General features: G+C 35.3%; 1 protein-coding gene and 1 pseudogene across 5 annotated transcripts in view; one reads left to right on the top strand and one right to left on the bottom strand.

The window, feature by feature from the left end:
* LOC106869101 (endoplasmic reticulum aminopeptidase 1) overlaps positions 1-14,922 on the bottom strand; it is a 1,176,109-nt gene that overhangs the window by 630,438 nt on the left and 530,749 nt on the right. The window lies entirely within an intron of this gene.
* Positions 3,045-3,163, top strand: LOC128248775 (5S ribosomal RNA; annotated as a pseudogene).

Below are 14,922 nucleotides of genomic sequence, written 5' to 3'. Positions count from 1 at the left end.
TGCATACCACATCTGATGCTTTTTATGCCCAACTTTTCTCTCAAGATGCTTACACTCTGTCAAACATGCACTATGAAATTGCACATCTAGTGAAGCATACTGCCTTCATTTCTTTCAAGCCTACACATGTCCTCGTCTGTCACAGCCCATGTTTCACTGCCATGTAGCATAGCTGTTCACACACAGACATCATACAATCTGCCTTTCACTCTGAGGAAGAGGTCCTTTGCTGCCAGCAAAGGTAAGAGCTCTCTGAACTTTGCCCAGCCTATTCATATTCTCACAGCTATGCTCTTGGAGCATTCACTTCCACTTTTAACTTGGTCACTTAGATAATGGAAGCTATCTACTACCTTTATCTTACTTACCTGGCAGTTGATGGAATCTATTTTCTGTACATTTTCGGTGTTTACTGTACTTGTGCATCTTCCATACACACATTCTATTTTTCCTGTTAACTTATCTCTAATATTGCTGCACCTCTTATGCATCCAAAGCTTACACTGGGTACGTATTATGGAGTTTTTATCTATATCTTTTCCACAGATTGAGTAGGGCTATCTACCTGAAGGGATTGGTGATTTCTTTGCCTTCCTACTTGCTAAGACTTTGGTCTTAGCTAGGTTACCTGTAAGGCCCTTCGATTCTAGACCTTGCTTCCATACCTGGAACTTCTTCTCTAGTTCTGATAGTGATTCCACTATGACAGCAAGGTCATCAGCATAGAGGAGCTCCCAGAGGCAACCTCTCTTAAATTCCTCTATTATTGCTTGGAAGATTATGATGAACAAGAAGGGGCTGAGCACTGATGCTTGACAAATCTCAACTTGTACCCTGAATTCTTCGCTGTACTCATTGCCAACCCTCACCTTACTGGTAGTGTCCCTGTACATGGTTTGTATAGCTCTCACCAACCATTCATCTATCTCTAGTTTCCACATTGACCACCAGATAAGGGATCAGGGAACCCTGTCAAAGGCTTTCTCCAAGTCAACAAAAGCCAAGTAGAAAGGTCTATCTTTGGCTATGTATTTACCAGAGATATAGCATCAGTGGTGCTTCTACCTGGCACAAAACCAAATTGCATCTCATCTAAACTAACTGTTTCCTTGATTAGTTGGGCTATGACCCTCTCTGTAACTTTGATCACCTGACCCAACAACTTGATACCTCTGTAATTATTTCTATCTATGGCATCACCTTTACCCTTGTAGCAGTTGACTATGATGCTGCTTACACCAGTCATTAGGTACGACTCCTTTGTGAACCACCTGATTTACAATATGGGTGACTAGACCATAAACCATGCCGCCAGATATTTGAAGCATCTCAGTGGTGATTCCTGATGGGCCCGGAGTTTTCCCTGTCTTCATATTCAGCAGTCTTTCATAATAGCATTTCCAACCGTCTTTCTTTGCAAAAATTATTAAATGCAAGTGAGCCATCATCCATGCAGACACATATCTCTCCTAAGACATCAAAATTTTCTCTCACACACTGTCTTGCAATGTGAAACAGTTCAGTTCTTTGGTCTTCACATCACTGAACATGGGAAAACTTCTTTTCTGCTACTCTTCAAGCTAGATATACCTGCCTCCAAGTTTCTCTTCTGATTATCTGATACAATCCCCTGTTACCCTAACTCTTCCAGGTTTGTTTCTTTGCTCTAATGGCCCTGTCTACAGCATCGTTCCACCACCACATCAACCTAAGTCTGGAAGGGACTTTGCACCAGCCACAGATTTGGTCTGTGGCACTCAGCAAGCTGCCCACTGGAATTCTCAGTTGCCCTCTATGTCACAAGTCTGTAGCTCCTCCTCCCTGTAATCAAATTTCTCAATTAGGATGTCCCTAACTCTCTGACCATATAAAGGGTCTGCAAACATAAACAGGTCAATGTGTAAATTAAGTAAATGAGCTGCTATTGGTTAGTCCATTATATATGGAGGGAAAGGTGGTTTGTTAATTTACTAAGTAACACATCTCCTTTTGGCACATGCAGTAGTGTGAATGATTGGTGGTGATGGGAAGGGAGGGCAGTATGCAAGCCTTCTGGTATAGAAGTGAGGCAGAACTCCGTAGGGGTTCCTGATAATTGAGAAGAGGATTCCGGTGAAGTGGGTGGGAATGGTTGGGCACATCGTGAACAATCAGTGGCCAGCTTATATATATATATATATATATATATATATATATATATATATATATATATATACATATATATATAGGAAAATGAAAAAAAAAATAATAATAAAGCAGAATGCTAAACTGAAAGCATATTTTAATATAGATGTGTACAAGGAGGATTAAAAAGGATTTCTAGCCAGCTTTCATTGCATGGCAAATTTTCAAGAAGAGGGAAAATGAAAATAATGTTTTTTACAAAAAAAAATATATATATAAGAAATATATAAAAGAATAAATATACCAATACATTACATTGTCTTTGAGCTTTTAAAATTCAATGGTAATCCATGTAGATAATTGTTAGAAAGATTAGGATGCATGTAATTAAGATTAGTGTTATGTTTAAAAAAGGCTGAAAGTTTATGTGTTAAACAGGAAGTGTGGTGTCAAAACAGGAAGTGTGGGTAAGGGAAGACAATTCTGTGGGTTTTATTCTCTTTAGTTGGAGCTCTGGACTCTTTGTCAACAGGAAGTTTATGTCTGTTCTTAAAGAAACAAGAAATAAATTTATATGTATTTTATTGGGTAGGTGAGAGAAGGGAATATGGTCACAGAGGAGATTGTATGTTAAGAAGCTTTTGGAATTTCTATCAATTATATACTCATGTAATGATGCAATGACAGTTTGTGTATAGAGCTTGAAACACGTGTACCGCAGAATCCTTTGTGTTCTGTTTTCATTTTACGTTTTAATATATTCTTTCACCTCGGCCACTATCTGGCATATACAGGTGCTTACACTTATCAAGTATTACCTCTAAAATTTACAATACCCATCTAAGCATACATATACATACATGTGTATATACACATACATGCATACATAGATCAATATATATATATATATATATATATATATATATAGCCATGTCACGCTGAGAGCACCGGTTCTCATCCGATCACCAAAGTTAAGCAACGTCGAGCCTAGTGAGTACTTAGATGGGTGACCGCTTGGGAAACCTAGGTGCTGTAAGCATCCCACACTTTGGCGTTAGGAATGGGCATCCTGCTGTAGAAACTCTGCCAAATCAGATTGGAGCCTGGTGTAGCCATCTGGTTCACCAGTCCTCAGTCAAATCGTCCAACCCATGCTAGCATGGAAGGCGGACGTTAAATTTATATATATATATATATGTATGTATTTAGCTTTAGCAGTAGGTTATCCTGCACATTGGGGAGCAAGCTTTCTTCACCTAGTTCAGTCACATGCTACTCTTGCACATTCATTCTATGTAATGTAGACTGTCTTCACGTCAACTTGAAATATACAGTGTCAAATGATTCTGGATCTGCCTCTTTTAAACCTGACTTCATATCATTGCTATTATGCAAAAGTGTCGTAAGTCCAAAATATTGCTTTTTCAGAAAATTAAAATATGGTTTCACAATTCCAATTTTTTTTTTTTTACATTAGCAATAATTTCAGCCTAACAATAATACTTTGTTGGGTGCATAAAATCATGACTTCATGCATGTATGATATTTTTTTGCAAAACTGTTCTATGTGGGACTTACTACACTTTTGAAAAATGCTAGATCATTGCATTACACTTTGACAATTTTCATCTGAAGCAGCTGGAGATATGATAGTTTGAACAAAGGAACTGGCTATTGCAAGCAAAATCAAATTTTGGAAAAAACACATATGGCCAAATTTGGACATACGACAATTTAACATAATAACAATGATATGATATCTGCTATGTTTTTGAGTGCCATTTATTGGCTAGATGAAGAATGTGGCTTGTCAGACAGAATCAGTGCTCTGCTACAATTTCTTGTGGTGGTCTTGTCAATTGCTCTTCTCAGAATCTCTTCATTTGTGACATGATCCCACTAGTTCATCATCAGGATCTTTCTAAGAAAAAAGGGTGTACAACAGTTACCTGCTTATGAAGGAGTATAATGACTTTGTTTGTATCTTGTACTGTTTTTTTTCAAGTACTGTCTTTGCTTAATTTTTTTTGTACACATACATATCTACAAACACTTGTAAATTTACACATACATATGCATACATATGCACATACAAAAACACACACACAAAGATAGGGTGTCCCAAAAGTCACCGAGGTGTCCCAATCTTTAATAATTCTTTTATTTTGTGACTTTTTCTTTTATTTTCAGGGATTTTATGGACTAGATCCTGGACATTAATTATCAAAACACATGGCACTGCACAGCATACCCAAGTGGTGAAATGTTTCTATCAAAATCAGGGGTCTATTATTCAAACCTAGAGAGAACCAAAGAGAATTGCACACCATAAAGTGTACAGTATGGTGTGCAATTATGGCGGATGAGATAATCTGGCTTTATTTCTTTGAGGACAATGATGGGAATGTTGTCGCTGTGACTGCTGAGCGGTACAGGGCTATGATTTAGAGCTTTTTGTGCCCGACCATTCAAAATAGGCCCGATATGTGGTTCCAGCAAGATGGGGCAACTGCTCATACTGCTAGAGAGGCAATACAATTGCTGAGACAATGTTTAAGAGAAAGAATCATCTCTTGCTACTGGCCATTGGGTTCCCCAGACTTGACCAGCCTGACTTCTTCTTGTGGGGGTACCTCAAGGAGAAGGATTATGTTAACAAACCAGAAATCCTGGAACAACTAAAGGAGAATATCACTAGAGAAATCAGGGAACTAGACCCTGAAACCTTTACATCTGTCAAGGAAACTATTTTGGAAAGGGCACAGATTTGTGAAGCTGAAAATGGATGCCATTTAAAAGATGTCATTTTTCATATATAATGCAGAGGTATAACGAAAACAACTAAAGCAAATTAATTTCCATTATCTCTTCTATATTGAATTAAGAGTTTATACACCTATTTGTAAAAATAAGGGAGTTATTAAAAATTAAAAACCCTCAGTCACTTTTGGGCCACCTTGTATATGTAGGTCTATGCACATATACATATGTATATATACATATATGCATAGGTGGTGCTCCAGCTGACCACAGCCACATGGCTGAAACGAATACAAGAATAAAATATACAAGGTGCATTCCAGAAGTTCGACACCTTTAAGAGAGGCAGTTCTAGATTATTGTCATTTTACTATGTCATTACTATACATCTAATATGTTGATCTACCAACTTGTGTTATAATAGATTGAAGAACACAGCTATAAGAGCACTTTGAACACACTCAGTTAAACACTGCTTGTCATAGCTGACTAGTTTGTAGAATGAAAAAGGGAACTGGAAAGTTCGTTATGCAATAAAGTTTAGTATTAAACTAGGAAAAAGTACTACAGAAACTAAAGAAATGCTCTAGACTGCTTATAGAAAAACTTTTTCACTGGTACAAGGGGTTCAAGTTTAGTAGAAAGGAGGTCAGAAAGGATGAGGGATGTGGGAGGAATAAAGACATCAAAACATCTTAGGTAGTTGAGAAAATTTGAAGGTTTCTGGAAGAAAACCAGTGAATGTCTCTGAAGACAAAAAACACAGTTTAGAGTTGGTATGGCAACTGTACACAGAATTATCTGTGAAGATTTGAACTTGCACAAAATTTGCACAAATCTTGTTCCCAGGGTGCTCAGTGACAAACACCCTGGTATCCAACTACTTGACAGAGATGGACGTCAAAACTGTCCCTCACTCTCAGTTCAGACCATGCTACCTCTAACGTTTAGTTGTTCTCCACACTGAAGATGAACCTCAGGAACAATTGTTTTGAAGATGATTAAGGAGGCTTTTGGAGGACTTCCATAGAGCCTTCACAAAGTAGCTGGTGTGCTATAAGAAACGTATTCAAGTCAGAGGATCCTACTTTTAAAGAGATTAGAGTTTTGCACTTCTTTGATATTAGTAAATGACTCCCTGAAAAAGTCTCAAAATTTCTGGAATGCCCCTTGTATATGTGCATACATATATATGCACATATGCATACACACACACACACACACACACACACACACACACACACACACACACACACACACACATATGCATATATGTATATACATGTATGTACACACAAGCATATATGTAAGTAAGAATCTCAATTAAGAAGTGAGGCAATGATTAACTAAAATCAATAAAGAGCAGTTGAGTAGAAAAATGTTTGGAAACATCTCATTGATATGTGTCATAATATCTAGACAGCTCCAATGCAACTGTTGTGATTAGCATTATGATGGTCATCCAGCCAGAGGGAATAACATGACTTATCAAATATGAATTCTTCACATAGTTATACAACCTGAGATGTATGTAAAAAGAGAAATGAGGTGATTTGTTGCACATAGATTTCTTAGTAGAAATAATGACATGAATTAAATGATCTCAGATAAGAAAATATAAATTTAGCTTATTAAATTCTGTCTTATATATTATGGTCAAGAAGCAGCTGAAAGTATGGTCCTTCCTAATTTGTGACACTATATGTTACATAGGATTGGAACAACAAGCTATTCTAAGTATTGCAAAGTTCCTGCTAAACAACAGGAATATTGTAAAATTCAAGAGAGTTTTGTTGGCTTATAGTATTGAGTCCAACTCCATTGTTATATATTGGAGTGGTCCCAAGAGATATTGCCTGATGACAAAGACTTTAGTCAACCACTTCATATTCAAAAACTCAAGTACTTATGTTTGTTGCATGCTAGTTTCTTAAACTCTTTTGGACCAACCCACCTCTGATCATTTATGGTTCTATTTTTACAAAATTACTTGTTTTAAATGGCTAATATTTAAATTAAAACTATCTAACATAATCTTATATATATATATATATATATATATATATATATATATATATATATATATATATATATATATATATATATATATATATATACCCTTCATTTTGATAAATTACATTGCATACAACACTTCAATAATGAAAATCTTAATCCTCCAAATTGTTAATTATTTTAAAAATTAATTGTAACACGTGAACAGAGTAATCTATTGCAAATACAATTGCAGAAGGTTTAAGCTAATATGAGAATTGTCAAACTCTATAATGACAATGATTATATATATTCGTTTAACTTTATATATAATTGTATATATAAGTAAAAAGAAAGGACTCAATACCTAGTAGCATAATTTATTCAAAACTCTGGCTTCATTCCATTATCATTTGATATTTCCCATTTCAGCGTATATGCAACTAATCATCACTTGCAAAGTGAGTATGACTTGGTAGCATGTACCTTGCTTTCACTTGTTCTTTTTAGATGTCTTTTTAGTTAGAAGTAGACATCTTGATCCAATGAATACTCTTGATCCAATGAACACTCAGATTGTTTTAGATAGTGAGAGAACGATTACACCAGCATCTGGCTGGTATTCATTACACTTGAGTAAACCGTAGCAATGTGAAACAAAGTGTCTTGCTCAAAGTCACAATGTGCTGTTTGAGCTTGGGACTGAACCCATAATTTTATGGTCATCAGCTGAACTCCCCAACTGCTATGTCACACGTCTTCACATTTCTATCTATAACTTAATACATGTTTGTCTTGTGAACCACACTTAGATTTTATTGCAAATTTAAGCAATTTATATAAATTACTATATATATGATGTCTCACCATAGAATGGTCTTTCTTTTAACATAAGTCATTCAACCACGAAGTGAATGTAATACTTGTCCTTCACTTTGGCTAAGTGATGGTTTTTGTTCGTTTTTTTTCTCTTCTTTTTTTTTTGCCATTTCTTTTGTGAGAATGACAGGTTTGTAAGCGAAAAGCAATTGGGAAATAGGAATATTGTTACAGGTATTATCAATGCAATGGAAGTAAAAGACTTTAGTAAGGAATCAAAAGAAGATCAGAAACTCAGCTGACTGAAAGTAATAAAACTGATTCAAATTATTAATCTTCTTGATACTAGGAGTAGGAAAAGATCGTTCTGCAATCCTATAGTGTCAGGTTCAGTTCCACTGCACAGCACCATGCATGTAGCTTCTGCTACTGCCACAGACTGACCAATGCCTTTTGAGTAGAATTATTGATGGAAAACTGCAATGGAAGCCCATTGTACACGTGTGTGTATGTGTGTATGTATGTAGGTGTGTTAATGCAAGCAGATAAGATAGAAATCTAAATATATATATATATATATATATATATATATATATATATATGAATGTGCTTATGTATATGTATGAGTAGTTGATAAAAAAAATCCCTTATCACAAAAACTGGTAAAGGCAGACAAATGAAGAGCATATGGACATAAATTATTGCCGCTGTCCAGTCTACACTAACATAAAAAAACAGATTCTTTGATACAAAACGTCCAGTTTTAAAAGTATTTATATCGAAATTAAAACCTTTCTTTATAATTTTACAAAAGATCCATTTCTTAATTTAGTTATATTCCCATCATCATCATCTTACTAAAAGTGTTCTATTACTTTATCAAGCATCTCAGTTACTTATGAAAATTGACTAACATTTGCAAACACATAACAGAACTATCATTAGCACAAGTTTTCATTATATATGCTGATTGCATACAAATAAATATATATGTATTTTTCAGCAAACAGAATAATATACCCAATAGAAGTATATGTAGTATATGTTTTACTGACTCTGTGTGTTTCTTGTAGTAGGTCATAAAGTAGATAGATTTAAATGTGAAAAGAGAGACAACAAATAGCCACAAAGATTATCTAAGTTTCAGATTTTATCATGAAGAAATAACTATGAGTATAGCATACTACAGTTGTCTTAAAGTAAAAAACACAAAGAGTGGCAGCCAGTAGCATTGGGAAGAAACAAGAAGTTGATTTTGTTTTAAAAGGCAGTGATTGATATTATTGGCTCCTGAAGGCATTGAATACAAATCATCAGATAACAAGTCTTAGATAAAGTATTTGAATACAAATGTTGAGTGCAGATATTAGCTATGTGGTTTAGAATTTCCATACACAACTACACAATTTGAGGACTGATCTTACTGTGTAGTACCTTTTGCTTTTGTTTGATCAGAAGGAAACTGATCCAGTCCATATTCATACTGACCCCACTCATATTCACTTCCTGCCCCTGTTCACCATTCACAACATTCATCACTTATATGAATCTGGCCTCCTGCACTAAATGTTTATATTCACTTCACTCTCTTTCAACACTTTTACAACCTATCCTACCATTTTCTTTGATTCTTCTGTCTCAGCACTCTCTTCTATACACTTCTTAGACTTGTTAACATTATGATACACTCTGGAACTTTGTCATCACCATATTAACCTCTGTTTGAGCACTGCACCAGCTTCGACTATCAACGCATGTAAAATGAAAGGCAAATATGAATCTTCACCACGCGAAGTGAATATTTTACTGTTCCCCTATCAAACTTTAATACATTGCTTAAATCAACCACCTTGTCTCCTATCCTCAAGGGCCTCTTTAGTCTTGTAGGTTACAAGCCAAACTCATGAGTGATGGTGCCAGGAAAATGCACAAATGCACTCTATAAAGTAAATAGCATTAAGAAGGGCATTAAACACTGAAATCTTGTCAAAATTGATCCTTTGGGCCCTGTCAAACATCCAACTTATGCTAACATGGAAAGCAAACATAAAATGATGATGATGATACATATACATATATATATATATATATATATATATATATATATATATATATATATAATATACACGCACACATACAGAGTATAAGAGAAAACCCCTTGTATTTAAAACAGCAGTAGATGTGGTGCTAGGGAAGTCAGGCAAATGGTAATGGTGTCTACATGTAGCTAATATTTTATCAATTATTTTTTTAATTACAATCAGGGTTTGGATTGGTGTACCCCATGTGTTTGCTGTTGAAATGTTTGTCAGCCTGTGATATATACGATGTTTTGGGGGCACCCTGTATTATATGTGCATATGTGTGACTGCATGTTTGCATAGCCAGGATATGTGAACCAGGGTATTGATCTGCAGCCTTTTATGTCAGTAAAAAATGGGGTAACATAACCATTCAATAAATAAAGATTAATAAAATAAATACCAGATTGAAATAAGTACAGAGTTTGATACAATTTCCTGCAACCCTTGAACTCGGTGTCCCAGCATTGTCTCAGTGCAATGAGAGAAACAATTAATAGGATAAAAAATAATAAAAACAATGCATATATTGAGTTAAATATGACTGAAGACCAGCTAGAAGAATATTCCATTATGTTGAAATGTAAGAAATAATAAAGAGTTGATAATTATATCTGTGGTAGAAAAGTGGTGTTAGGAGTTGGTATGGTGCAATATATATGCATTAGTTTTAATGTGCATAACTGATCATGTCTGTAAAATGGTACATTAGCCATTCAAGTAGCACATCATTCAGATACAAGAATTAAAGTTTATAATATCTATAGAAATCATCCTTTCATAGCATTTCTGAAATTTGAAAGTGGATCTGTGCAGGTAAAAACATGGTGAATATAACAAATTATGAAAAAGTGAAATACAAGATACTGGACATAAAATTTAGGAAAAGGAAGCAAGTCGAATAGAAGAAAATGGAAATAAAGCAGTGTGAAATATGAGTAGAATTTGAAATATATTTAAAAGGCATTTGCTATAAAGTAAAGTAAAGATTATCATAAACTTAAGTGACGTTTGTCATAAACTTAGAGTGGTAGTTGTAATAAACTGAAGCACAAATTGACAGAACATTAAGCAGAGGGTGAAACAAAATCATGAAACCCGCCTTTATCGGAGTCTACAATATTAGTTTCATATAATCTTAGGGGGCGGAATTTGTTTAAAAAAGAAAAAAAAAAAGGGATAAAAGAGTGGATGTGGAAGCAAGATAAAGGATTAGTATGATACTTTGATAAAACAGTATTGATATCGGGCATTATCTAAAATAAACAAAATAGCACAAAGCAAAGAGATTTTAAAAAGTTGTTTCAGAAAGGAGATTATTTTGTCTGAGGGGTTAATTTTACAGAGATAAAAGACCAACAGTGCTTACTGGAAAATAAATAAGAGAGGGAGGGCTTTGAAATAAAAATGAATAGCAAGGGGGGGAAAAGCAAATTTGATTAAATTGACAACAGAGAATAGTATTTTGACTTGGGTGGAGGAAACATTCCAAAACGCTTTTGTGTTGGTGAAAAGAATGGAGAGTGGGTAGAGCAAACAATATATCCCTGATGTAATTTAAACGGATTCATTACACCATCAAAAGGAGCCAAATTCATCTCCTTTGATAGTTTTTATTGTCAATGGACATAGAATTTTCAGAAATCAATTTATTTTCTCCTCACATACAATGAAGTGTGTTGGAGGGACTGTGGTAATCACCTAAAAAATATATGCACATGCGCACACACAAGTGTATGTAACTGCGTGGATATAAATATATATGCACAAACATTCTTATATACGTACAAACACATACACACATATACAAATGCACACTCATACAAACACACACACATGTATATATACATATAGATGACATGTGTGCATATGTGTGCGAACAGGCATTGGTGCATGAATATGCTGTTCACTTTGTTAACTTGTGGTCTTGTGTTCTGTCTCACTGTACAGCATCTTAGGTAAATGTTTTCTACTGTAGCTTCAGGCCAGCCAAAGCTTTGTAAAGGAAATTAGCTGATGAAAGCTGTTTCTGAACTGATGTATACCACAGTTTCATGTAATGTTTATGTAATTCTCCAGTTGAATCAGTGTGACACAGCATGTGACAAGGATGTAGACTTGAATCACAAATACAATCCACTTGGTGGACTTCTATACAGATTCCACTTTCAGTCACAAGGTATCAGTTGACCTTAAAGGGTACAGAATATGACACTCACATAAGATGTCATGAAATAGGATCAAACTCAGAATCTTGAGGTTGTAAAGGGAACGCTTTGCACACCACTCAGCCCATGTTATGCTGATATATATATATCGAGAAAGAGAGACAGACAGAGACAGACAGAGATTTATATATATGTATGTTTGTTAATTGATGTCAACTGATTGAAAAATGTGCTCACTACACACAGAAGAGAATAATTTTTTTCATTAAAACTGAAGTTGAGAGTGTGTCTCATGACTTGTGCTTCAGGCTACTGCAATCTACAGGTATTTCACCTGATGATCACAGTGGACTAAAACTCAAGTAGTGAGATAAATTCCTTGCTTCAGTTTTGATAAAAAATACATGTACACACACACACACATATATATACACTCACACGTGTATACACAAAATCTCTACACAACTATACAATATACATATATATAACCACATACATTCAATTTCTAAACACCCATAAAATATATATACACTACGTATTCAATACCTATACTACTATATACAAGCACATATACACTCAATTTCCACTCAACTATACACACACATCCCACATAGAGGTAAATACTACTTATATTTCAAGAGCACATTGTTCTCCAACCAAAACAAACTTTTACACATACTAAAATGTAATTCATTTATTTATGTCTAAAGCGAACTGTTTTAAGTATCAAATTTACAAAATATTCACACATTTGTAAAAATGTAAAGTGTCTTATTTTAAAGCATACCACATATTACAGACCATTTATATATATATATAATAATAATAATAATAATATTAGGGATATAATCCAAAATTACAGGTAAAAACTCAATTAAAATCAATTTATTAAAAATTAAAATTAAATTAAGTTTCACAGTATAAAATATATATAAATATATATATTTCCTAGCAAGTTAGTTTTTGTTTGTGGCAGATGTTCAGGTGCAATAAAGACTGTAAACAAACAGGAAACAATTTCTATCTCATTCCAGGGTGAAAAACTAGAGGTAGTCGATAGCTTCCGCTATCTGGGCGACCAAGTTAGTAGTGGGGGTGGGTGCGCTGAAAGTGTAGCTGCTAGAATAAGAATAGCCTGGGCAAAGTTTAGAGAGCTCTTACCCCTGCTGGCAACAAAGGGACTCTCACTCAGAGTAAAAGGCAGACTGTATGATGCATGCGTACGAACAGCCATGCTACATGGCAGTGAAACATGGGCTGTAACTGCTGAGGACATACGTAAGCTCACAAGGAATGAAGCCAGTATGCTCCGTTGGATGTGTAATGTCAATGTGAATACCCGTCAGAGTGTAAGTATCTTGAGAGAAAAGCTGAACATTAGAAGCATCAGTTGTGGTGTGCAAGAGAGACGATTGCACTGGTATGGACATGTGGTGAGAATGGATGAGGATAGCTGCGTGAAAAAGTGCCACACCCTAACAGTTGAGGGAACCCGTGGAAGAGGTAGGCCCAGGAAGACCTGGGCTGAGGTGGTGAGGCAAGACCTTCGTACATTGGGCCTCACCGAGGCGATGACTACTGACCGAGACCTTTGGAAATGTGCTGTGCGTGAGAAGACCCGGCAAGCCAAGTAAGATCGTTGCCAGTGCCCCTGGACTGGTTCTTGTGCGGGTGGCACATGAGATGCACCATTTTGAGCGTGGCCGTTGCCAGTACCACCTGACTGGCTCCCGTAGGATTTTCGAGCGAGATCGTTGCCAGTGCCCCTGGACTGGCTTGTGCGGGTGGCACATAAAAGACACCATTTCGAGCGTGGCCGTTTTCGTGTGGGTGACACGTAAAAGCACCCACTACACTCTCTGAGTGGTTGGCGTTAGGAAGGGCATCCAGCTGCAGAAACTCTGCCAAATTAGACTGGAGCCTGGTGTTGCCATCCGGTTTCACCAGTCCTCAGTCAAATCGTCCAACCCATGCTAGCATGGAAAGCGGACGTTAAACGATGATGATGATGATGATGATGATTTCCCTTTTAGGGAAAAGAACCAAGGTTCATGAAATCATCGATGAAAATCCACTGTCACATATAGAAAAATTAATAATTAAAAGCACATTAATAAGTATAATATAATACAAAGTAAATACCATAAGATAAAGATAAAAATAATGCTTTTAATTATTAATTTTTCTATATGTGACAGTGGATTTTCATCGATGAGTTCATGAACCTTGGTTCTTTTCCCTAAAACTATATATTTATATATATATATATAAAACCAACTTAAAGCTATATATATATATATATATATATATATATATATATATATATTGCGAGTATTGCCGTTTTGGCGTCGTATTTTGGTAGAGAAACAGTAGTTTTGGCTGCTATTTCTAATGCCTGTTGAACACTAAATTATAATTATGTTTACAGGAATTTACCAAAAAATGGTTTTAACACACCGATTTACTTGATGAAATTACTAATTATTAATTCTTACCCTATGTCTGTATATATATATATATATATATATATATATATATATATAATGTAGAACATAATTAGACGCTAGTAAACACTTGGTGTTGGTACAAAATCTAGAAGATATTCACATATTTAATTGTACTTTCATGTATAACATAAGGCTACATTTCATATAAATATGTTGTGGTAAAATGCAGAAGTATGCAACAGATGCAATTAATCTATACTACAGGTGCAGGTATGACTATGTAGTTAGGAAATTTGCCTTGCGATCATGTTTTTAGGTTCAGTCCTATCATGCAGCACTTTGACAAAGTGTCTTCTACAGTCAAGTACCAACCAATGTCTTGTGAGTGAATTTAATGATTGGAAGTAATTTCAAGTGCTGATCTCTAACTGGTGAGGGAACCTGTGGAAAAGGTAAACTCAGGAAGATGTGGGACCAGGTGATGAAATATGATCTTTTGAGTTTCAGTCTCACAGAGGTGATGACAAGTTA

Source organism: Octopus bimaculoides, chromosome 9 (genome assembly GCF_046866305.1).
Source record: "Octopus bimaculoides isolate indiv1 chromosome 9, ASM4686630v1, whole genome shotgun sequence".
Lineage (NCBI taxonomy): Eukaryota > Metazoa > Mollusca > Cephalopoda > Octopoda > Octopodidae > Octopus > Octopus bimaculoides.
This window is presented reverse-complemented; position numbering and strand designations above follow the sequence as displayed.